Source organism: Protopterus annectens, chromosome 16.part0 (genome assembly GCF_019279795.1).
Source record: "Protopterus annectens isolate FY-2018-M chromosome 16.part0, PAN1.0, whole genome shotgun sequence".
Classification (NCBI taxonomy): Eukaryota; Metazoa; Chordata; order Ceratodontiformes; family Protopteridae; genus Protopterus; species Protopterus annectens.
The window spans coordinates 701,490,475-701,516,086 of record NC_056750.1 but is presented as its reverse complement, the minus strand read 5'-3'; the positions used below and the strand labels follow the sequence as shown (position 1 = coordinate 701,516,086).

At 39.8% G+C, this 25,612-nt stretch overlaps 1 protein-coding gene across 1 annotated transcript in view; it reads right to left on the bottom strand.

The window, feature by feature from the left end:
- LOC122790335 (zinc finger protein 239-like) overlaps nucleotides 1-25,612 on the bottom strand; it is a 1,358,627-nt gene that overhangs the window by 431,872 nt on the left and 901,143 nt on the right. The gene's annotated exons all lie outside the window — the stretch shown is intronic.

Genomic DNA, 25,612 nt, shown 5'->3' with positions numbered 1-25,612 from the left:
AAACACAGCACCTTAACACACTGCACAACATATATGAAAAAATCCTTTTTTGTAATATAGCTGCTATATTGTTAGCATTACATTACATAACTACAAATCAGTGCTGGCAAACTGACAATATGCTATGTTTATTGTATTAGACTTTATATAGAAGTTAAAATGCAGCCAACACTAATGTTATTTAAATATTGTCTTGATATGCTATCCACCCAGAGTGATATATATATATATATATATATATATATATATATATATATATATATAAAATACATTTTGAAAGCACTGTCTAATCATTACACAAAGGGGCCTCAGTTTAATATATACAAAATATATAGCAAAAGAAAGACTAGAAGTGTTCATTATACCTTAATATTATGATATTATAAATGGAGTGTGTGCCTTCAAAGACTAATCTGTTGTAATATACCTCATTCTGATTACTGCCTGAATTATTAATACAGCCTCTTCACTACACTGAGAGAATTTTTGTTCTACTGTTGCAACGGTCTCTACAGCTATACACAGCGTATTCCAGTACATTCCTTTTTACATCATACCTGATCTGCATTATCTGCATTTTAATTTCATACTGTTTATTTACATCTACTCTGTCAGGGAATTTTATATTAGTGATGTTGCTTTCAGTGCTGATCTGTTTTAAGCTTTTAGGTCACATCTAAAGATTGACTCCAGCATGCTCTAAGTGTATCAAGGCATTAAAAATTAAATAAAATAGAATGAACGTTAACTCGATGGTCTGATGTGAAAGAATATAACAGCACAGGCACTTCTTGGTTGTCAACCATGAATCATTAAAGTAGATCCATAAGGCAAGTCACCATAAAGAGGATGTACTGGTGGACTCCGAGAGGGAGATGGGAATAGCTCTTGCCAGGAATAATGCAAAGCAGGACTGCTGGGGTACCATTCCAACCTGGTCCTTTTACACTGCGCTAATAAGGTGTTACTGATAGACAAATCATTACTCACCTCACTAGCATAGGAATAATTCTAGTCAGGAGTTTAGTGCTGTGTACTTTGGCTTGCAACTCTGCATAGCATACTGCGGAGGGGGCAGATGTGAAGGGGGTATCAGAATTCAGAGTAGAAAGTTCTTCAGGTTACTTCAGTACCCACCAGACCCTGAATTTCTTAACGTCATAGAATCATAGAAGATACAAGGCAACTGGATGTTTTGGGCATTTACATCTTGTCAATACCCACCCTTAGACCTTGCCTCCCTTTTCAAAGATGGATAGCACAGTTTGGCCAAGGGTAAATGTGAGAATACCCTTCTAGTCATCTAGCTTCTGCTCAAAGGAAGATAATGTTATCATACTCCTATGTTCCAGAGAAGGGGAAGACACTGCATGATAAATCTACCCCTCTACCTTATTTTGTTAATTTATCAAATTAGATTTAGATCTCTATTCCTCATGTTTGTCAGACTGTTTGATTTATGGAGATAAAAGAGGTATTGACTACTGGATCCCTGATGATCCGAAATGCAAGGTACAGGTCACCACTAAGTAGTCTATAGGATACTGAATATAAGGACAGTGCTTCCAGTCTTTCCTGGTGGCTCAGGACCTTTATGCCAGAAATCTTTTAAGTTAAGAACCTCTGTTGTATCTCCAGTTGTTTGATATGTCTAGTGAGATACATCACAAAAAACAGCATTGTATTCCAGGATGGGGCTAATGTTTTTGAGACGTACAGGGAGGTAAGGACTTCCTTAGCTGTGGAAGATATTCATTTAGTAATCAGCAAATATATTTTACTACATTTTCATTTTGAAGTGGAATGTCTGTATTGTATGCAGGAGGAAGGGAAGGGAGAATTGCTTTCTGAATGCTGCACTATGGTACTTTTTAACTTTCAGTTTGAGGCAGGTTTTTTGCCTCTGTAAAAGAGAGGGGCTTAAGGATATCACCCAGTTTACAGTCATCTGCAAAGTTGGTTATCCATAGATCATCATTTGTGATTTGGGGATATGAGAATTAGATGCTGAATAAGAGCGATCTCAACTCAGAACTCTGAGATATACCACTTGTCACCTTCACACTCTTGGAGGACACACTCACAAACCTCACTGTGGAACATCTGTCAATCAACCAATTTGCTATCCAACTCACCACACTGGAGTCAATTCAGAGATCAATTATCTTTGTTAATTATTGTAGCATATGGTATAATACTGAATGTTTTGGCCAGGTTGAGTTTCATCATGTGAACAGTATGGTCACTGTCTACAGCTTGTGTTACACTTTCAAAGGGTTTGTAGATTCATTAGGTAGGATCAAACTTTTACAAAGCCAAACTGTTGAGGGTCAAATATTATATGAGTTTTAATATCATTTTCAATCATGTCTGTAACAATGTGCTTCATAGCTTTGAAGCAACTTGACAAACTAATAGGCCATTAATTACTGGGGTCTGTCTTAGAACCACCCTTGTGTAGAGGCATCACAACAGGTTTGATCCATATTTCAGGGACAAAGTCAGTGACAAGTCCCAAGTTGAACAGATTAAGGAGTGAATCTGCCAACACTTGTTTAGTAACGCTTATCAAGTGGCCACATATATTATCCAGTCACATTGAAGGTGTATTTTTTTGTTTGTTTTTGAGAGCATCTTTAGTAAATATTATTTAGTGATAATAAGGGTTTAGATACCCTCAGGGATATGTGGGCTTTGTATACTTATCTTAGAGCTGAAAATGGCACTGAATTTGTTTGCTAGTATGTCGGCAATGTCCACTGGATCTGAATAGTTAGTGCCATTTTGAGTAATGTTCAGACCACATTTGAGTGTTATTCCTTATTTTCCTAATATAACTAAATAAGGATTTGTAATTCTCTTTGGCTTCTAATACTATCCTGCGTTTATTGGTTGCCTTTGCTTTTTCTGATGGTATTTTTTCAGGTTCTTTGACAATTTCTGAATATTAACCTTAATTTGAGAATGTTTAATTTTGCAGCATAATCTAAGGAGCTTTTTTAATTTTATTGTATAGTCTATTTATGCTTGTGAACCACCAGGCTGGTTTGCAATTGAACTTTCCATCTCATTTAGAAATAGATGAGACTGTCAAGCTAATACATTTTCCTAGATGAGCATAGCACTTGCTTGCTTGTATAATGAAGCCAGATCAACATCTTTGCTTGTAATTCCACACTTGAATTTAAAGACTTCATCATAGAACTGTAGAAGATTTCTATATTTGAAGTTTTTGAATTCTGTGATATAGTGTCTGTAGGTTTAGATACTTTGAAGGTGAAAGCTACCAGTTTGTGATTGGGGTCTATATCAGTTCATCAAAGGCTCATTTCTGCGAACCTTCATTTGTCGACCCTAATACAGCAAACGTTCACATCAGTGAACTTTCACTTCAATGGACGACTTACCCAGGGAAAGGAACACACTGCCCAGCATTCCCAGCATCACACAAAGCACAGTGTTTCAAACCCACTCATGTGAGGGGCTTCAACCCCCACACCCCCCTACCTATATATAACAACTCTCAGATTGCACTACAGTGGGGGAAAGGGCAATTTTCTTATGATGGCCAATTCATTCCTTTCCCTAGGTAAGTCATTCATTGAAGTGAACATTCACTATTAGGGTCGATGAATGAAGGTTTGTGGAAATGACCCTTCAAAAAAGTGAGACAGACCCTGTGATTGTACTTAATCAGAGATGGTGATACCAAGTGGATAGTACATACAGATGCTATATTTGCAAGAACTAGTTCAAGAATATTTTTACCCTTAGTGAATTCTTTGACAATTTGGTCTAGTGAGTTTTTTTGTTTATAAAGTCTAAGAATTTTGGAACGTAACTTACATTTAAAGAGTAGGCATCCCAGTTTATCAATGGATATTTAGACTGCCGTGTGACAGGTAAGGTACTCTGATTACAGCTAGAGTTTATTAGACAGTGAGGTTGTTTCATCAAGGATGAGGGAGTTGGAGCTCTAATTACTGATTATGATGTATGGAGGACAGCAGGTTATCTAATCAAAGACAATGAGTGCATGAGGGTGGGAGAGTTGTAGAACTCTAGATCACTAATATTATGTATAAACTCAGGTGGGCTGGAAGCCGTGCTCACTGACAGAATATGTATGATGACGGCCTAGTGCTTTGAACACTGATGATGTGTGAATTTATATACAGGAGTATTACTTGTAGTTCTGATAGTATGTGAAAGTGAATAAAACAAGGCTGTGAGCTTGGTCACTTAACAGTTTTATGAGGAAAATATCACAAGCACTGATCACTGGCAGAAGGGATGAAGGTGGAAATTTTAATTGCCGTTGGGCTACATGAGTTTTGGCTCTCACCTGGCTCGCAGGATGAAGGTGCATCTGTCACTGTAAATGATATGTGGAGAGCCAAGACCATCAGTAACTACTTACAGATGGAGAACGTTTGGGCAACCTGAATTTGCTGCAGAGTGAATATGGCAGTCAGGGGTCTGTCAGTGATTTCAGGCTAAAGGAGATAACTGCAGGTGGTGGAGTTTTGTTGTAGGGTCTCAACACCTCTTTTTATTGTTTAATTATGATTTGGCTTTATTCCATCCTCATGACCATCATGCTTTCCTTCTATCGGCCCATCTATTCCCTTGACCTCAGGTGCCCTAATGAGACAATGGGAGAGAGAGAGAGAGGGAAGGAACAACTAGAGACTGTGGCCATCATCCAGCGACAGGAAATTTTTGAATCCTCCTATCTCACCCCAATGAGCACGAAGTATGATGCAGTGGCTACTATGTTGGGGCTTTATGAGTGCAAACTTCCCTGCACTCCCACAACCCTAGCTATGGCATATGCAGGCTTTGGCAGACATATGTCACCTACATCAGTAGTGCAGTAGCTACAATCCCAAGTACTTGCTACTCACTGTTATCTTTCCACTGTTCAGCTCATTAACTTAACATGTGTTGTGTCATCTGAGGCCCAGTCCAAAGCATCTTCTCTGTGGATCCATTTTTAAGTGTATTCTTAAAGATACTGGGTGTAAGAACTTTTTTTTTTTACTTTGTATGGCTCCCCAAAGCTGACAATCAGCTGCTCCCAAGCCCTCTCCACACCTACTGGACCTACCTTAGCCTCCCAAAAGCTGATTATGACTCATGGTTTGGGCTGCTAAGGGGATCAAGGAACCAGGTACATCATGACATTGCTTATGTGGAGTGTTTTATCCTAATTCCTTGCCCACCCTGTGCAGCAACACTTTAAGGGGGTATATGCAACGGATGCTGAACTGCACCTCACATATACAAGGCCATCCACCCTGAGGCAGCAGTGTGTGGTTATTTCCTTAGTCTTCACCTTGGGAATCAGACTGTGCATGTATTCCCCAAGTGTGCACACCTCCTTCCACCACCCTGAGGGATGGGCACACCCATCCTCCATGCCTGTGCAATCAAATGCCAGAGACACTATTTAAACTCAGGATTGTATTACTGGTGCATGCTCTGTAGGGGGTATAAGAAATAGAGATTTACATTTGCTGAATAACTGAGATGTTCACTGCATAGACTTTAGGGAAGCATCATCTGTTGCCTTTGTAGGCTGGTGAAATGTGACTGGTGTTTCTAAATGGGAAGTCTCCATTATACCCCATATGAAGGGTACACATTTGTAGCAAGGGATTTCTGACTGAATTAAATGGGTTCATCATTAACATGTGATGATCTTTAATTCTTAATAGAAAGCTGAAAATGTGATTGTTTTATACTTGTATGCATGAATTGATTTACTTACATTTCTTAACCATATTTCAATGGAGTCCCTGGCAGAAATACTCCAGACAAAATGCACAGTGATATTACAGTACAGATTATAAATATCTAATGAACAATATGGATTTAATAAAAATTATATACAAGAATCTATGCATACAGAACATGGCCTACATCAAAAGCATAATGTTTAACATGGTTAGGATATGTGAGATTGGAGAATGATGCATTACAGCACAGCCATTTATTGCTCCACACAAGCTATTCAAAATGCAATAAGTTCATATTGACAGAAAACAGAATGAGCAATTATACTGTATCTTCCTTTATAGAGAAATTTGCCAAGGAAACAAAAAGGTTGATAAACTGACCAAGTGATAATTCAGAAGCCAATTCTGGAAGAAAGGAAGGATTAATTCTTAGAGTAACTTTGTACTTGTGGAAAACCAAATAAAACGGTTTACTAGACAGGGTGTATAACTTAAAAACTCCCCTAGCAGAGAAGATGGCCACCAAAACCAGAGTTTTCCAAGCCAAACATTTTAAATCAGCCTTTGCTGCAGGTTCAAAGAGGGGGAGTTAGTCATGGTCTGTAACAAAATGGTAATATCCTAAGGAGGGAGAAGATCTTTGAGTGGAGGTCATAGAAGGAAGGTACCCTTAAGAAAAGCTTTAATCTAAGGGAGGTAATGGATAAATTGTTCGCCCCAATATGAAAACTGGAAATGACTGCTAGTTGAGCCTTCATAGTGGAGTAGCTGGCTCTACCATGAAAGACAGATGCCAGGAAGCCCACGATAGGTGGAAGTGGAGCTGAAAAACAATCCAAGTTTTTGCTGGAAGCACAGACAGAAACATTTTTCCACTAACTTTTATAGCTGTTTCTGGTGGAAGGTCTTTTTGAAGAGGTCAAAGATAAAGACATGAAAGGAAAGCTTGGATTGTCTAGCTATCACCAGAAATGAAAACATTATGCCATCAGTCTGAGGGCTTAAATGTCTGGGTAAGGCAATCTGAGCAAGTGAGAGAGAACTTGGCTTACTGACAGAACCCAGACTGTAAAAGTAGCCGACTCCAAATCCAGCTCCAGACAAGTGACAAGTGGAGTACCTCAGGGTTCAGTCCTGGGACCACTCTTGTTTGGCATCTACTTCTCTGAAGTACAGGACAACACTAAGGGACTCTGGCTAACAAAGTTCGTAGATGGCTGCAAACTGGGAGCCATTATTGAATCCCCAAATTATGTAGATATTCTACAAAACTGTCTTACAGAAACAGATGCCTGGTGCCAGAGCCATGGGCTCAAGCTTAATGCCAAGAAATGTACAGTTATCCCCTTTGGAAAAAAGCATGTACCCATGAATTACCACATAGGTGGCAGGACACTAAACATCGAAAGTGTGATGAGAGACTTAGGGACACAGGTGGATAGTGGTCTCATTTTCGATAACCACATCACCACAACAGTTAGGAAATCCTTCTATGTGGTACACCTCATCACTAAGGGCTTTTCATCCAGAAAAAATGAGGTCATTGTCCTCATCCCTCATTAGACCCATTATAGAGTATAATTCTCCATTTGGTATGTACCTCACAAGACATCTGCAACAGCTGGAAAGGCCACAGAAATACCTCAGTAAAAGAATCACAGGCCTAAAGCAGATGCCATACTCTGACCATCTAAAAAAACTCCAGCTATACTCTGTGGCATATCGTCTATTCAGAGGCAATCTCTGCTTAACATACAAGGCCATGTCAAACCCTGAGCTGTTGGACATGCTCCACTTAAAGAAATTCCAATTCCTCAGAGCCACATGCTCCAGGGATCTAAACCTTGTAATCACAATGACAAAACATGCTAGAGGGATAGGTTCCTGACCCAGAGACTCCCTATACTCTGGAATAGACTGACCATACATGTCAAGCAGAGCGACTTATTGGCCCTCTTCAAAAGGAACCTTGATGACTGGATGGGAGATAGGAAATTCACCCTGGGGATCATGTCAGTCACCCTGCTAGACAGGGGTCCAGAGAAGTAAATATTGTGGGAAGAAATATCCAGGGAATTGTTATGGCTAGGCTTGCATAGGCCCTAGGGACGATAGCCTAGTACCAACCTATCTGGACTGGACTCCAGCACACAGAAAGAATGAATCAGATGAGACTAGAGAAAAGAAACCACAGCTGTTGGGGCCAATAGCTGAAAATCTGATCTGCCACTGTTGGACAGAGGGACAACTCATGAGGGAAAAGGATGGACCTGGTCAGTCTGTCCTTTAGAACACTGGACTTCCCCAGAATCTGTGTTGCTATCAGAAAGTGGTGAGAAGACATCACCCATTGCCACACTGTGATGGCCTCCCAATACAAGCAGCAGGGTCCTGTTCCTCCCTGCTTGTTGATGTACCACACCACTTGTCTGAATGGACTGAAATTAAACCTGTGAAGAGAGTGTCCTGGAAGACCTGCAACTCTAGGAGGACTGCCCTTATCTCCAAGAAGACTGACCTCTTCAGGAAACCATATGCCTTGGACTGTCTTTCCCAGTAAATGCCTCCTCTCCACAGTAAGTGGAAAGTATCCATCATCACTGTAGCTTGGTGAGAAAATAGTAAAAAATAGATGACCCTGAGAGATTATCAGGGACTCTAACCTTTACTGAATATGAGTACTGCATAGCTTTGTGAGTGGGAGAACTAAAAACTCGTGGGCTGGCTTCCAAGTGACAACAGAGCTGACAGAGCCCATAGAAGCACCCTCATGTGATATCTAGCTAGAAGATGGCAGCCACCATCAAGCCAAAATGACATAGGATCAATTTTATAGGTGGCTTCTGACAGGAAATGAAAGCAAGCACCTGTTTGTGGAGGGTGGAAATCCTGATTTATGGAAGCCTGTCAATTTGCAGTTTTGTGTCTGAAAGAGCTCCAATGAATTCCAAGGTCTGAACATGGTGAAGTTTGGACTTGGCTGTATTCACTGTAATGTGTAGTGCTGAACAAAGGTGGAGCAAGGAGTCCCTTGCATATAGAAGATTTCTGGTGGAGGGGGGGGGGTTATGAGACAGTCATCCAGGTATGGGAGCACTTGAAACCCCTGCAGCCTGAGATGAACAGCAGCCACTGCCACACACTTGATAAACACTCAACAGTCTATGGTGAAACCAATGGGCGAAGCTCTGAAATGAAATATGATCGTCTCCCAGCCAGCAGAGAAACCTCCTGGAGTGTCTGTCCATTTTATGTGGTAGTATACATCATGAAGGTCTGTCAAGCACATCCAACCATCCTTATTTAGCAAATGAAATGATGGACTGCACAGTGACCATCCAAAATTTTGTTTGCTTCACAAACTTGTTCAAATGTCTGAGATCCAAAATTGGCATGAGGTCCTCATTCTTCTTTGGCACTAAAAAAATCTTGAGCAATTTCCGGATCCTTGCTGGTCTGGTCTGACCTCTTGGCTGACCTGATTTTTTAGCATTTTTTTTTTATTCATAATGCTGTTGCTTCCTTTTGGAGGGTGAAACATCAAAAAGTTTCTTTAAGAGCAGTCAAGGGGAGAGAAAGGGGATTGAGGTGCCTCTGATTATAATCTTCTGTACTCAAACATCTTGAGTGATGGACATCCAGGCCACGGGGTTCAGGTTTACAGGAATAAGCCTCTCAACTGCCTTCAGAGTGCTGCAGTTGTACAAAGAGGAGTGCTGGTAAGGCCTATCAGTGAAAGAACCTTGAAAACCCTGATTTTTTCAGGCCACCTCTGCCAGGGGTTATGTCCACTATTAGAGTTCCCCTCCTCTGCTTGAGGGAAGGTGGACTCTCTCAATATGAGGGTCAGGAACAAATGCTAGTGACTTGCAGAACCACAGTTTCTTCTCTCCTTTCTGGTTTCTGGAGGCCTAGAAGTGCCTTCTATCACACTGGATATGAAACGCATTGAGACATTATACAGAAAATGAAGGGTGGCCAACTGTGAGTTGAAAGACTTCCTATCCTCAACAGAAACTGACCCTGAAAGAGACATTTAGAGAGCTCTTTGGTCAAATCCATCTGGAAGCATGTAACATGTGCTAGATAATTCAGCAGCTTGACAGCAAAGGATACTAATGCATACACACACTTCCCAAAACTGTCAAATGCACAAGACTCCCTTTTAGGGGAATGGACAATGGAATTTTCTTCAGCCATTTCCTTTTTGTTGACCACTGCCACCACTGTGGAATCAATGGCAGGATCCTTGTTCCAATAAGTAGGTAATTTTGGGAAAACTAGAAATGTGTCATGTTACATGGGATTGGCTCAGCTACATCTGGTTCATTGCCTGCCTACTTAGAGAGTAAATCTATGATCTCATCTAGGGAAGGGACCACACAAGAAGTAGATAGGCCAGACCCAAGATCCTTGAAAAATACTAGCTCCACTCTGGAGCTAGCTAATAAGGACTATCCCCCTTTCTGTCTCAGAGTTCTGGTATTTCACTGAATGAGATATCCTCAAGGAGAAATCTGTGAAATTCCTCCCCCTCATCAAAGAGAGTATCTTTGGGAAATAACTCCTGTGGGGGGTTAATGTACCTCCCTTTGCACGTTTCCCATGAATCTCCCCAGTGGAATGCCCTGAGGAGGACTCGGAAGTTGATTGGGGATCCTCAGTGTGGACAGATTCAAGACTTTTCAAGTCTGGTTGTCCTGATAGGATAAAAAGAGCAGGCTCAGGATCCAGGGAAATTTTGTGGGGGTGGGACAAATCCAATCCCGAGAGGGAAGTCTGCTGCACAGAAAAAGACAGCACTCTCTTGAAAGCCTTAAAGATGAAGCTTGAGACAGGACCACCCATCTTATAGGAGCTGCAACAGCCAACAAGGATTGGTCTCAAAGTCCTGATCAGCTCAGAAGCTGATATTAGAGCTGAGTTGTCCAGCACCAAAGCACCAGGGGAAAGGAATGGCTCCAAAAGAATCAGAGTTGAGCCTGCCTTCCTGTGTCTAACACCAGAACCTCAGCTGGATTTGGGTCCTGGGGAACTTCCTCACCATTCTGTTCACATCAGCTTCTGACAGACTCCTCATGGACTGAACTGAGTGGAGTGAAGAAGCAGTGGACATGGGTCTAGAGATCCAAATAGAGAGGCCTTTTCTAAAGGATGTGGGATCTCAACCTGGGCGAGAATGGCTCCAGTAGGGGAGGAGTACTGGATCCAATGAGAATAGGTTTTGATTCAAAAGTCAGATATGAAAGCTTTGAAATCTTTGGGCCACAGCTGAAGAAAGGGAGTGATCTGGGAAACACTTTTATACTGGTTCCTTGGATTTCTCCTTATCATTGGCTTTATCATGGTTCTTTTCAGCTCTGGATTTTTCTGTAATCTTTTTTTAGCCAAAGGATAAGCAGCAGGGAAAGTAGAGGAATGAGCAGGAGGAGCTTCTCCTGTGGAGGCAGGGAGAAACCCTTTAATAACAAGTTTATTTCTCATCTTTAAGAGAGCTCTGTTCCAAAAACAAAACAAATTGGACCCACATATGTCTGATTTGTGGCTGCAAGCCACATATTTTTTTAAGCCTGAAGGCTTATCAGACATCTGTGATAATCCTACCAACTACGATAATACTGCTACTAGTAATAATTATAATCACTAAGGAAATTTGTTTCAGAAAATGCAGTACACAATATTAGACAACTAAAAGAACAATGACCATCACCTAGAAAGAGCACTGTAAAATTATACTGGAAAAATACCTAAACTCAGACTACCAATGTAAACAACATCAATAACAACTACAAAGTGACATTTGGCAAAGTAAGTGAGGGTATGAAGGATAAATCCTAAGGCTTTTGTTTCAAGGGAAGCCACAAGTAATAACTAAGGATAAACCGCTGAGAAAAGAAACAGTGAAAATCATAATAAGATTAGCAGTTATCTCAACCAAAAAAGCCTGGACAAAGGAGACCACATCCATAGCAATTGAGCAGTAAACAAGATCTGAGGTAACTCTCTCCTTGAAGGGGGTTATGGGCAAGGGGAGAAGCCTTAGCATTGGATCCAAAGTCTGAGAGTGGCCAAAGTCAGGTCCGAGACAGTTCTGATAGCCCATCCATTGAAGAACAGATAAAAGAGACATCATCAGCTCTACCTATCCTCTTTTCAGGAAAAGTGTATATTGGTGCAATTGATTTCATAGAGATTTGTTCATATATTTGTGATTTAGGTCATAATGGCATCTTCAAGAGCACGGGGAAGCATATAATGCATTAGGCAAATCTGTTTCAAGCTGAATTGCTCAGTGCATTATGAGATTATTTCAAAAAACACTGTATTGCTAGAGCAATATGACGTCTCTGGCAAGGAGCACTACAGTAGCCTTATCACCATATGCAATTGCCATACGTGTGCGGCTAATGTAAAACAGCCATGTTCTGCATCGCAGAGGTCAGAACAGTGCAGTGGATAACATATACGGGACTATTTTATGCAGAACAGTGAAGAATTAATACAGGAGATTAACTGCATACACCCATTGCTGCAGAGGCAAAGCTAGGGTAGTACTAAGAGTGATGTTAAGTTTTGGGGGAGCATGGTTTTCTGGGCATTGCTGGCATTCAAAAATGAATTAATTAATTGCTTTTATGGTGAAAACTGCAGTGCTTTAGCACTCCACTTGTGTCCCAAACTGTAGTAGCTATATGCTACAAATGTAGCAAGCAGTCTGTTAACAGTTTCATAGGAATGAAAAGCTTCTCCTCAATTTAAAGTAGGGGTGCCAGAACAGAGGAGCCACTGGGCACTAAAATAGCTAATCACACCTCTGTTGATGGCAGCAGTAGGTCTGATATAACAGTTAAGTACTGCAAAGCTCTGTGTTTGTGTGAGTGAGAGTGTGTGTGTGTGTGTGTGTGTGTGTGTGTGTGTGTGTGTGTGTGTGTGTGTGCACAGGCGTGTATAGGTGCACGAGTAGGACTGCATGAAGTTATGTCCTCATGTCCGTGTGAATGTGTGTGTGTGTGTGTGTGTGTGTCGGCATCTGTGCTGAGGGAATACTTAATGAAGTTGTTGCTTGAAACATAATTGTGATGTGTTCCAACTGTATTGTGTGCTTAATTTAGAGACATGCAGATGAGTTACTATAGAGGTTGCCACAACATGACACACTCACATCTCTGAATTCCTTATTATCACTATAACAATAAAAACACACAAATGTTTATAGGCACACACATTCACACTGACATGAGAAGAGCAACTAACTCTGGGCAAGAACGCAATCCAAATTGTAAGTTGCTACAGATCCCCCACCATGCCCCAGGATTCCCACTCCTCATTTCTTGATACACTGGAAAATATTAGGGTACAACCCAATACCCTAATAATGGGCGATTTCAACTATCCCACCATTAACTGGGAAAACTACTCATGTACCAACTCTTTTGCTCAACGTTTTCTGGAATTCATAAATTCCAATGCCTTGGATCAACTTATCCACATCCCCACCAGGGGCAGCAAGATCCTAGACCTGGTCGTTACCAACATGGATGACCAGTGTTCCTCACCAGAGGTCAATTCATTTTATTTTATTTATTTATTTTATTTTACATTTGTTAACCGGGATAATCATTCATCATTGATCAGATCCGACCACAAGCTAATCACCCTGTTTTTGTGCAAGGTGAAAGTGTGAAGCTTCATTTAATATATCTGTATGGCAAAAACATCCTTAACAGAGCTGGTATGAGACGTATAACATCACACAGCCACACTAAAGGGGGATGATTAGTACTTGCCATGTTGAACATGTGGGTATTACTATTTTACATTAAACATGTTTTTTTTTTTTTTAAATACTGTGACTAAGCATTCAGCCAAAGCAGCAATCAGGTTCACTCCAGTTCTTCAATTAAAAGTGTACTAATAAGCATGCTGTACAGAAGAATGTCTTCACTGGAAAAGTAGTAGGTGTGTGGATTGACTTTTAACAGCAGTGATACTTTCAAGCTAAGTAGAAGAGTTCAAGAGTATCTGGAGCAACACTATTCTTATCAAAAGACATTGAGAATTTTAGAAAAAAAGATGCAGTAGGATATGGAAATTTGTAAAATGAAGAAAAAATGGTCAGATTGGGTGGGCTTAGCTGTTTATCTTCTGTAATTGTTTACTTCTTTATGTGTGTGAAATAGTTTATAAGCAGCTGTGGGGAAAATGTTTGGTACTACACAAAAGCAAGCTAAATTCAATATCTCCATTTTTGTCTGAGTTACTCAATAGATATCATAGATGGAGGTATAATAGGTTCTCATTTGGCCATATGGAAAAAGGCCCCTTTTCATAATTTAAAGGCATTAAAATCCTTGTTCCTAAGTAAAGGTAGGAGAGGAGGAAAAATTCACAACAAAGACACAGGGCTGGTGGAGTCAGTTTTATTAAAAAAAATGTTGTATGTTAATCATTTGTTTTATAATCTGAATTCCACATGCCTTTATTAGCATTTAGACTGTATTATATTTGCAACTCATTATTATGTTTGCAGCTGACAAAGAAACATGAGACCTACCAAACAGCATCATCACACATACCATAGGATTAATAATATTAATTTCAGAATTTCCAGCAAACATTCTTTCCCCTCATGGAATACAACGTATCTCTAACAAATATGAAACTGTGAAATATATATCTTTGAATGACCATGATGTTATTCTGCTTTACCTCTTCTGACAGCCAGCAACTCACAATGACATAGGTTTACAAGGTCACATGAATGGACAGATACCATCTAGTGTTTCACGTTTCCTTTAGTAGCTGTCACGCCTTTCATACCAGTACTTCATCTGCTACTTTGGGGGAAGGGAGGGTTATTGCTGCACGTGAGATCAGATATGGGAGAAGGTGATGAAGAATGTTTATTAATTTAATGAATTTTTCCCAGTAAAACAAGGAATGGTTAAAAATATTCAATACTAAACAGAGACCAATAAACTTTACTGTCACCCCTTTTTGACTGTGTTGAATCCCTGAAATATAAGTTGAATGGATCTTGGTTAAGACATCATCCTTTGTGTTACTGTCATGTTTGTTAAGAATTACAAGCCTCATAGTCTAATGCCCTCACAAATAACATGAGGTCAGTGAATATTTTAGGCAAAAATTGAATGAAGCTGATATTATAGTTGGAAGGGTGAATGTAAGTGTAAATTAACTGCCTATAATTCCTCTTGCATCATATGGAGGTTGTCAGAAAAAGGCATCCAGAAAGTATACATTGATTTAAGAATGATAGGGGACATGTCTCACTTTCAGCTTTACCAAAAGAAAGTACACTAACTGTAAACTAATAACTATATCCTGAGGGTGAAGAGCGACAGGTAGGAAGCATATCTGTTTCATATAATATTTACCCAAGTTGCAGTGGAGTCTGAAATGTTCTTTTTGCACTTGCATTATGCACAGTTTAGGCAGATCATTTGTCTCCTGTATCAGTATGATTCATTTATACCTCCTTTATACCTTTTGGTTTCATTCACCCTGTTCCTCCTTCCATTGACATCCCTCCAAGCTGTACATGATGATTTTTCTTACCACTAACTACGACCTTCACTTTGACATCACTCTTGAATATCTACCTCTCTACATTTAATATCTACCTAATTCTCTCCTAGAACTTATATGCTATTACAGTACCACAAACTCGATACTTGTACACACAACATTATACCTCCTCTGTATATAGTATCATTATGATACATTTTACTGTTTAATAATGTGTAATACCCAGTACTTTTCTGTTAATGTCAAACTGCACAAGATAAACCACTTGTTTCAATAAATATATGTATTGTCTTGTGATATTCTTGCCTGCAACTTTAGCATATTTACTGTAACTTTAAGCATGTACTTTTATTTTTAATGTCAAGTGTGTACTCTATGTTGAGCCTTTCTCCCTGGGCTTCTGCTGAAAATGGGTCCTGTGGCCAGTCAGACTTTACTTAAAACAAATATAAAATAAATGCATAAATAAATTCACACTTTCATCATCCTCAGGAAACCCCAGAACTCTAATATACTCACAAACTCCATCTTTATTTTACGTAACATTTACAGGATACCTATTTCCTTCCCTTCTATTCATAGCTTGAACATTGTAGCAGCCATCCTGATACCCATTCCCTGATGCATTTCTGAGCATTACTACCACTCCCATATCCTTTCATTCAGTGTCTGCTACCTTTGCCACAATATTTGTGTTGGTTATGTCCAGCTGTGGAGTTCTGAGTCCCTGTTGTTATTATATTTCTTCTTTTATTAACTGAGATTTTTATTTGTACAATATCTCCCCGATCCCGTCACCCAAAACTGCTTCTGTCTCTCCATCATTAAAGCTGATGTATTGCAAGTTTGATGCTAACATATTGAAATAAAGCAACATTCTGTGTATGCATTTTTGTTGTTAACAAATGCAGAAACATTAATTTCAACATATCAATAATAAAAAACACCCAGATACTTCATTGTATTACATCTTAGACATGATATTTGCTATTTCACAGATCTTGACCCAGTTTGAAAGGGAAATGCAGCAAAAAGTGTCTGATTGTGGTTACGTGTTAATCACTAACTCCCAACAGTTGTGAATACACTGTGTATCACACGACTACTCTTATGTAATCTTACACCCTTTGCTAAAAGTATGCAACAATTACTTATGGGTGATATGTTAATCACAAGTGTACAAATTACTTTTTCAGAGTTGTCTCTCTTTATGTGTCTATGGGTATGTTCATGTGTGTATAGATAACCATACTATAAGCAGAACCAAAATACACTGCATTGCATGAACTGCATAAAAATCTGCACTGCAGTATTACAATTCACACACGTATCACACATGAACACTGTTTATTACACCACCCCTTTATAGGTTCATAGGTATGTATTAGGCTAATAGCCCTGGAGCCTTTAAAAGCCTAATCCATAGGATTACCCTGGCATCGTGCCACCGACCTTAGTTCTCAGTGCCTCATTTCCCATCCACTTATCAAGATTTCTCTCGAAGAGGGCCAGTGAGGTGACTGTTTGACATGAATGGGAAGTCTATTCCATAGCATGGGCAGTCTCTGGGTTATGAACCTGTCCCTCCAGCACGTTCTGTTGATTGTGGTAATGAGGTTGAGGTCTCTGGAGCATGTGGTATGGAAGGATTGGGATTTCTTTAGATGTAGCATTTCTAACAGAGCTGCATCAGACATGGCTTTGCAAGTCAAGAAGAGATTGCCTCTAAGGAGGCAGTATGAGACAGAGAATAGTTGGAGTTTTTTGAGTTTGTCCATATAGAACAAGTTTTTAAGGCCTAGGATCCTCTTTGTGAGGTACTTTTGTGACCTCTCCAGTTGTTGCAGTTGTCTAGTGAGGTACATGCCAAATGGGGCATTGTACTCAATGATTGGTCTAATGAGGGAAAAGTAGAGGGAGACAATGACCTCTTTCTTCCTGGATGCAAAACCCTTAATAATGAAATGTGCCACGTAGAAGGACTTTATGACCACAGTGGCAATGTGGTGGTCAAAAGAGAGGTTGCTGTTAACCTGTGTTCTCAGATCTCTTATAACACCTTCTGTGTTCAGTGGACTACCATCGATGAGGTGATTTATAGGAACCGGAGTTTTCCCAAAGGGGATGACAACACATTTTGTGGCATAGAGCTTAAGGCCATGGTTCTGACACCAGTTGTTTGTCTCAGTGAGGCCTTTCTCTAGGATGTCAACATCACTTGGGGAGTTAATAATAGCTCTCAGCTTGCAATCTTCTGTGACCTTTGTCAGCCAGAGTCCCTTTGTGTTGGCCTGGACTTCAGAGAAGTAGATACCAAACAGGAGAGGACCCTGTGGAACTCCACTTGTGACTGGTTGGCAGTCTGACTTGGAGTCAGCTACTTTCACACTGTGGGTTCTATATGTGAGCCAGTTTGTAACCCACCTAGTGATATAGGGGTTGATGCCTAGCTTAGTGAGTTTTTCTGTGATTCCTGAGTGCGGAATGGTATCAAAGGCCTTAGTCAGATCAAGGTAGGCTGTATGAACCACCTTGCCTTCATCCACAGCTCTGGTGATTGACTCAAAGAAGGCAACCAAGTTGAACAGACATGATTTACCCTTCACAAAACCAAACTGTATGGGATCCAAAGTTTTGAGATTCCCTATATCCTTGTTTATTAGGTCCATGATAATGTGTTCTATAGCTTTGCATTTCAGACTCATCAGGCTAATGGGGCGATAGTTCCCAGGGCCTGTAGTTGCTCTTCCTTTTGGAAGAGGGATGACTGCAGCAGTGTGCCATTCAGTAGGGACAAAGCCTGAGGTGAGGCTGTGGTTGAACAGGGCACACAGGTGAGGTGCCAGTTCACTCTGTAGTTCATGTAGAACACAGCCAGGGATATTGTCAGGTCCAATAGAAGCTGTATTCTTGGCTTTGGACAGGGCTGTTTTAACATGTGCAGCAGTAATACTGGGTGCCAGGCAATCTACTGGTATTGTGATTGGTCCTTTGGGGAGGAAGGGTAATGTTGGCACTGAATCTGTCGGCCAGTATATTGGTAATATCTGTTGGCTCAGTATAGGAGGTCCCAATGTGCAGTAGCTCAGAGCAAATCTTGGTATTGCCGTGGAGATTCTTTATATAACTATAGAAGGCCTTGTGATTGTCTTTACTATCTGCTGCAATTCTGTTTTCATAGATAGCTTTAGAGGATTTGATGAGGGATCTCAACTTTTTGTTGAGGCTGTTAAGGGAATTTTGCCAGTCTTGGAACTTCACATTATTCTGCAACAGTTTTCTCCTTCTGTTGTAGAGTTTGTTTATGGCAGGGGACCACCAGATTGGCTTCCTTTTTTTGGAGGAGAGCATCTTGGTTCTGTTGGATATGGCGAGGTCCATGCATTTGTGTACGTGTTTATGCAGTGCACTGGTGTATGATTTGGCAGTCATGCAACTATTCTCCATTTGCATGGGTGCCGTAAAGTTGGCCACCTGTGTTTTTAGGAGCCCAAAGTTAGCTTTGGAGAAGTTTTTCGTGGTGGTTACCTTTGCGGAGGTGGGAGTCAGGGGTGGATGTGCATTTCCAAGGTGATTAGTTTGTGGTCGGATCTAACCAGGGAGGAGTTGACTACTGGTGTAGAGCAATGGTCACCCATGTTAGTAATGACCAGGTCAAGGATGTTGCTACCTCTAGTGGGGATAAGAACTAGCTGGTCCAGGGCATTGGAATTAATGAATTCCAGGAAACGTTGAGCAAGTGTATTGGTACATGAGTAGTTTTCCCAGTTAATGGAGGAGTAGATGAAGTCACCCAGTATGAGAGTGTTAAGTTGGACCCTAATATTGAAAATACCATAGTAATAATACTTACCAATAAGTCCAGTACATACAGAAAGGAATGCCATTCAAATTCATACCTCCACTATGAGAGTGATCACCCTTACCATTTTAAAATGAACATAGTGAAGGGTCAGATGATAAGAATAGCAAGGATGACATCTGACAGAAAAGAGTTTTTAGAAGAAATAGAAAATGTGCAAAGAATGTTTAAAAATAAGAGGATACCCAGACGAGTTAATAGACCCCATCAAAGAATTTGTTATACAGAAATGGGGAACTGTATATGTACCACTATTAACTAGCAAGGAAACAATAGGGGGGGAGGAAATGTTAACAATGAGAACAGTATGGGACAGTTACCGTACCTAACACTGACTTATTACAATGGAATGGGATGGTTAAAGAAGTGCATAAATGAAACTTGGGGGATGTTTAGCAGGATACCAACAAGAGTGAATGTTTTCCAGAATACTTTGAGATACAGTTTCAGAAGAAATAAAAATGTGAAAAATATGACAGAGATGAAAAAGAAAATAAGTGTTGGGGGAACATGTTTGAAATATGGCACATTCAAGTGTGGGAGATGTACACAATGCCCCTTTATAGCAGGGTTAAAAGAAGTAAGGATCCCAAGTTTGGACATGACTTTAAGAGCAAAAAGATATAATAGCTGCTACTCTAAGGGGGTTGTTTACTTGACATATTGTAAAGCCTGCTGGAGGTATTATGTAGGAAAAACTGAATGTCATCTAAGAGTACGAATATACGAGCATTTAAGAGGTATAAATAAGAAAAATGAAAACAATGCTTTGTATAGACATATATTGACAGAAGCTGATTTCAAGTTTTGGGTACTTGAAGAGGTCGAATATTTTGAAAGAGGAGATGACTGGGAAACTAGGTTAGAATTCAGAGAAATGATATGGCAACTCAAGCTGGATACATGTAGTGGGGAAGGCCTGAATGACCATATTTCTATTACCTCAGCCTTGAAACTGCTTTCAGAAGATCCTAAAAGACATAATATAAAAAGTAAATAGGACATATTAATATAATAATGAAAGTTTCAGGGCTTTATTAAGAGTATTTAGTCCTACAGATATATATATCATCTCCTCTTTCATCACTTTAAATAGACTAATCCCCTTTCCGCAATTCGATATTAATTATGGACTACCTAAGGTATAAAGTCATCCTCTTTCTCTGAGTCTATCATTAATAAGGAGTTACTATATGTTACTGTATATACTAGTGTATGTTTTTTTTTTCTTTTGTTTCTTGTCTCAAAAAAAAAAAAAAAAAAAAAAAAAAATCATGTAATCTGTAAAATATGATTGTAACCTACTGTAAATTTTTTTCCTTCCCTCGGCCTCCGCTGAAAATGGACATGCATCCAGTCGGACTAGCCCGGTCAACAAATGTAAAATAAATAAATAAATAAAAATATAAAAACATATCCCAAAAAGCTATGTTTACTATGTTCTTTTGATAGCATTTATAATGTTTTTTAAATGTTTTTTATTTATTGTGTAGATGTTGATTAATACATCTTGGAACATTTATGTACATTCTTGCAACATATAAATGTATGGAATTTTTTATAATAAAGTAACCAAAAGGTTAGAAAGGTTTGAAGTGAAACACCAAAAGGTTTGTATCTATAATTAAATAATTGAAGCATCAAATGGCCAACCAATCACAGAGAATGTAAAGGTATAAAATGGTTTTAGAATGGTTATTAGATGATTCTGAAGTCTCCGTGGAGAGATGAAAGCGCTTAATCCATGCTAAATTTTATTAATTTTATTGTTTTTACTTTAGTCTAATTAAAGTGTCTATTTATAAAATTTTGGATTTATTTTTTGGAATATCAGTGGAATGGACTCAACAGTACGATACATTTGTGGAAGACAGTCTTTACATTTGTGGAAGACAGCCTTTATTGTTCTGGAATTGCGCCTTGTGTATTTTTGGAGGTGAACTTTCCTTTTTATTTGGTTACTGGACCCTAATATTCTCCAGGGTGCTCAGGAAAGTGGAGTGTGAGTCTTGGGACATGGCTAGGGACATATAGCAGGCTACGACCTGAATCACTGTCTTACCCAGTGTTAGCTGCACCTGAAGTATCTCTGATGCATTATGTTGGGCTACCAGTCTGGAGATATGCACATCCTTTATGAATATGGAAACACCACCACCTTTGGAACTTCAGTCCAAGTTATGGGGCCAAAAGGTGGGGAATGAGTTATAGCCTGGTAGTGCAGGGGTGCTTTCTGCTGGCTTGAACCAGGTCTCTGTTACAGCACAAATGTCAATGTTCTCCATTTTAAGGAGTGCTTTGAGTGAGTGCATTTTGAGATTTAGACTTCTAGGTTTGAGCAGCATGACCCTCAGATTGCATTTGTTTGCAGCTGTTACAGTGGTAATTTGGTCTTTGGAACACCGCCTAAAAAAGGCACTATATGGGTGACAAAAGCCTTGGCCAGTATCTGGAAGCCCAGTGGTGACAGATGTAGGTCATTTCTTGCAAAGCATTGAGGTTTGTCAAGCATGTCATCCCAGGCAGAGAGATACTGGATCCCCTTAGAATGACACCATAAACTTAGCCAATTGTTGAAATCAATAATTTTCTGCTTGTACTGTGGTATAATTCTGGGTGATGGCAGGATGCTGCTCAGGGCTAGGGTCATACCCACCTGGGCTACATAATCAGGGAGCTCCTGCATGTCTCTTTTCATGTAGTCCAGGGGGGGTACGGCTCAGGTCATTCACACCCATATGTACAATGACAGAGTCATATTTGTACCTGTTGTTGAGGGACTTGAGTGAGTGCATTATGTAGCAGATCCTGGCACCTGACAGGCAGCCGACTGTTACAGTCTCCTTATTCAACCTAGTGAGTGGGACATCAGTGTGCTTCACTATCGAGTCACCTATGACTAGTGTGTTGGGCATGCTGTTTTGCCTTAGGGGCTTTGGTTGAGTGGTACACTGTTTAAGAGAGTTATCTGTCTCGTGATTAGGGTTGTGGTGGTCGAGTGCATTTCTGCCTTGGAGGTCTCTGCTGTTTGGGCAGATTTTTATTGAGAGCCTCCATGAAGGTGGGTGTGTGGTTTGTGTTTTTATGTGAAGGCAGTGCTGGTGTGTGTTCTGGAGGGCTATGTGTTCCATGTGGTGTGGTGGAAGTGTGGACCTTCTCCTTTGACCAGCTATTCTGGTTTTGGCTGGAGAGTGCATGGCTTCCAATTTGGATAAATAAGTGCATCTTTCACAAGTCTGAGTGTTGGTAGGTAAGAGGAGAGGGTTGTCGGTGTACATGAGGCAGTTGCTACAATGCCTCAGAATGCCCAAGTTAATAGGAGAAAGCACAGGAAACTGACCTTTAGACATGCCTGGAGGGGTGCGCATTAATAATAAGTACTGGAGCTGTTTCCTTGTAGAATGTTTAGTGCTGGTTGTACGTTTGTGTGCTACAACAATTGCTACAAGAAGTCTGGTAACGTGCTAGATTAATAAGCTAGTAAAAGTGCAGGAGAGGAGAGATCTAGCAGATCTAAGGGAAAAATTGAAGAGCAGACTTTGACACTACTCAGAAGCTTACAAACAGTCCTGGATACAGCAAATCTGTATCTGGACTAGATTGGTTTCAGGAAAGGTGGGAAACAAGCGCAAACACTGGCTTTTAAACCAGAAAATTGAAAGAGATGGAAAAACTGCCCAAACGGCCAATAAACTTCAATTTCTGGGCCAGAAACCACTCCTCTTGTGGTAGATAGGCTACCTAGTGTTTACCACTCCCACTGATAAGCTAGAAGGCATCCCTCCAACACAGAAAGGCTTGGGGGCTCAGAAGCTTACATACAGTCCTGGATACTACAAATCTGTATCTGGACTAGACTACTTACAGGAAAGGCAGGAAACACACCTAGATTTTTTTTTCTGCAGAAAAGCAGTGCAGTGCAAGCTAGCACACTTGAGTGTGCAGCAATATTAAAGCAAATACAGTTTAAATAAATGCAATTTATTCAAACTGTATTCTGAACTGAATTTAGTTATTGTTTTATTCAACTCTGAACAGTTAAAAAGTGCCAAAAATATATTTATCAGCTGAGACACACACTCAGTCAGAACACAAGGAGATTCTAGCAAAGTTGTTTTCTTAGTAAAGTGGAAATGGAGAAAGCAGGAAGAGAAGATAATTCAGGGTTAAGAACCTAAGTGGGCTGGCCTTCTCACATGTTCTCTCTGTATTAGGTACAATGAGCTAATGACACTAGACTGGAAGAAGTGTCCCAGATCAAATTTATAGTAGGGTCCGGCAACTGCAAAGCCACCAAGTATAAAAACAAGACACCGATAGGTGGGGGTGGGAAACTATTACAGCTGCTTGCTACACTATTAGGCAGAAAACACTACATAAATGTTTATCACAGCAGAAACACAGCAGTGAGCCACTAAATGAAAGTTTTAAACAGATAAAGGAGCAAGTAGACTCCAGAGAATGCTTTTAACTGTAAACAAATCAGTTATATGATACACTTCTTGGCAGGAAATCAGAACAAACAGCAGGCCTCTATCCAGACTATGCTACATGCATACATCACAGAAAAGCACAGATATAGCACTCACAAACAGAAAATACAACTCTCAGTATGAAAAAGCAGTTTACAGTGAAGTAATTCAGTAAAAATGCAATTACAGAAATGAAACACTATCTAGTAATGAAAAATACAGTTAAAACAGTATAAAACAGTACACAAATGCAGTGAAACAGTAAAAAAAGCTTTATAACAGTGCAAAATGTAGTAGATTACCTGTATAGCACAATTATAAGCATTAAAGAAGTACAATTCTGTGAAATAAATGTAAGAAATAACTTATTCTGCTCTTGGAGTCTTAGGGAATTTCTGCTTTGTCCGAGTGATGAATCACCGCTCCACACCCTGGTAAATACAAGCTATTACTCCAAATCTTGGAGTAGTGTAGTACAAGAATTTTTTGGAATCTCATACTATATCAATACGAAACTTGTAAGCTGCAATATTAAAAGTGTGTTAAGTTATTAGAATTTAGCCGTTAAACCATAGTCCAATGCAAATGCCAGAGGGTTATAAAAACCTGAGGTTTACAGACACATTTATTTATTTATTTAACATTTGTTTACTGGGAAAGTCTAACTGGATACAGGTCCTTTTTCAGTGGAGGCCCAGGGAGAAAAGCTCCATGACTAACGGTAAATGTTAATGCACGAATTACAATAATCAATAAAGGGTCTCAAACATCTGTCCTATGCTGCCCGACTGAAAGAACTCCAGCTCTATTCAGTCGCTTACTGCTTGCTCAGAGGTGACCTTTGCCTAACATACAAGGCCATGTCAAACCCAGATTTGATGAATATCTAGATCCGTCAGAGCCACAGGGGGGGAGACTTAAACTATATGTGAGGCAGAGCACCTCGCTGGCCTTGTTCAAGAGAAATCTTGACCAATGGATGCTGCTCAACAGAGGCACAGCAAATAAATGGTATAGTTCCCCATACTAAAGGGGTGGCGAAGCCCTAAAACTATGGGCTAGGAACCTATGAACCTATGAACCTATAAACAAAATGTAGTATACATAAGAAAATACAAATTTGTTACATCAAGAAATCCTTCTGTTATAATCAGTCTTTACTTAGGAGCGTATACTTCTGGCTCCATAGATCTAGATTTGATATGGTTTTGACTAACAGCCTGTATACTAGTAACTTGTTTGTGCTAAGCAAGCATAGATTTTTTTTCTTTTTTTTGTATTTTCCACAAATATAGACGATTATGATCACATTCCCAATCGTAATCAGCTTATTATATGCTGGAGACATGGATGTCAAGAGCTTATAGGGTACGATTATAAACCCAATTATAACTTTTTAGCACATGGAGCTTCAGCTGTACCAATATACTATTGCTTGTAGAGTAAAAGTGTAAAGGCAAAAATGTTTCTTGGGTTGAAGACTCATGAAACAGAGCCCTATTGAAATGTTGTGACTCTAAATGATGGGCTTTTAACAGTCTGCAGATTGATAGCCTAGTATTCATCTATGAACATGTGAATATCAAACATTGCATGTGCATACATACATACATACAAATATTTCAAGCACGGACATTAATGCCCTTTTAGCCTGCCAACATACCGAAACACTTGTTGCCATAGTAAGTCTCCAGTCTGCTCTTAAAAATATCTAAACTAGTCCCTGTTTTAATGTAATTTGGCAGTCTGCTCCATGTACTTCTCCTGTAAACTTCTTTTTTGCAGGGGACAATCCCACCACTTCCCGTGAAGTTATATATACCAACTCCAAAAGCACCACACCCTGGAAAAAAAGGGAGTATTCCAAGAAATTATAATCTTAGACTTACATAAATCTATGTCTGGATTTTCAAGCATTCAGTTTTCACCCTACACGACTTCCTAATATGGGTCCTAACCTTTCAAATGGTTACCCTCCTGAAGCCCTT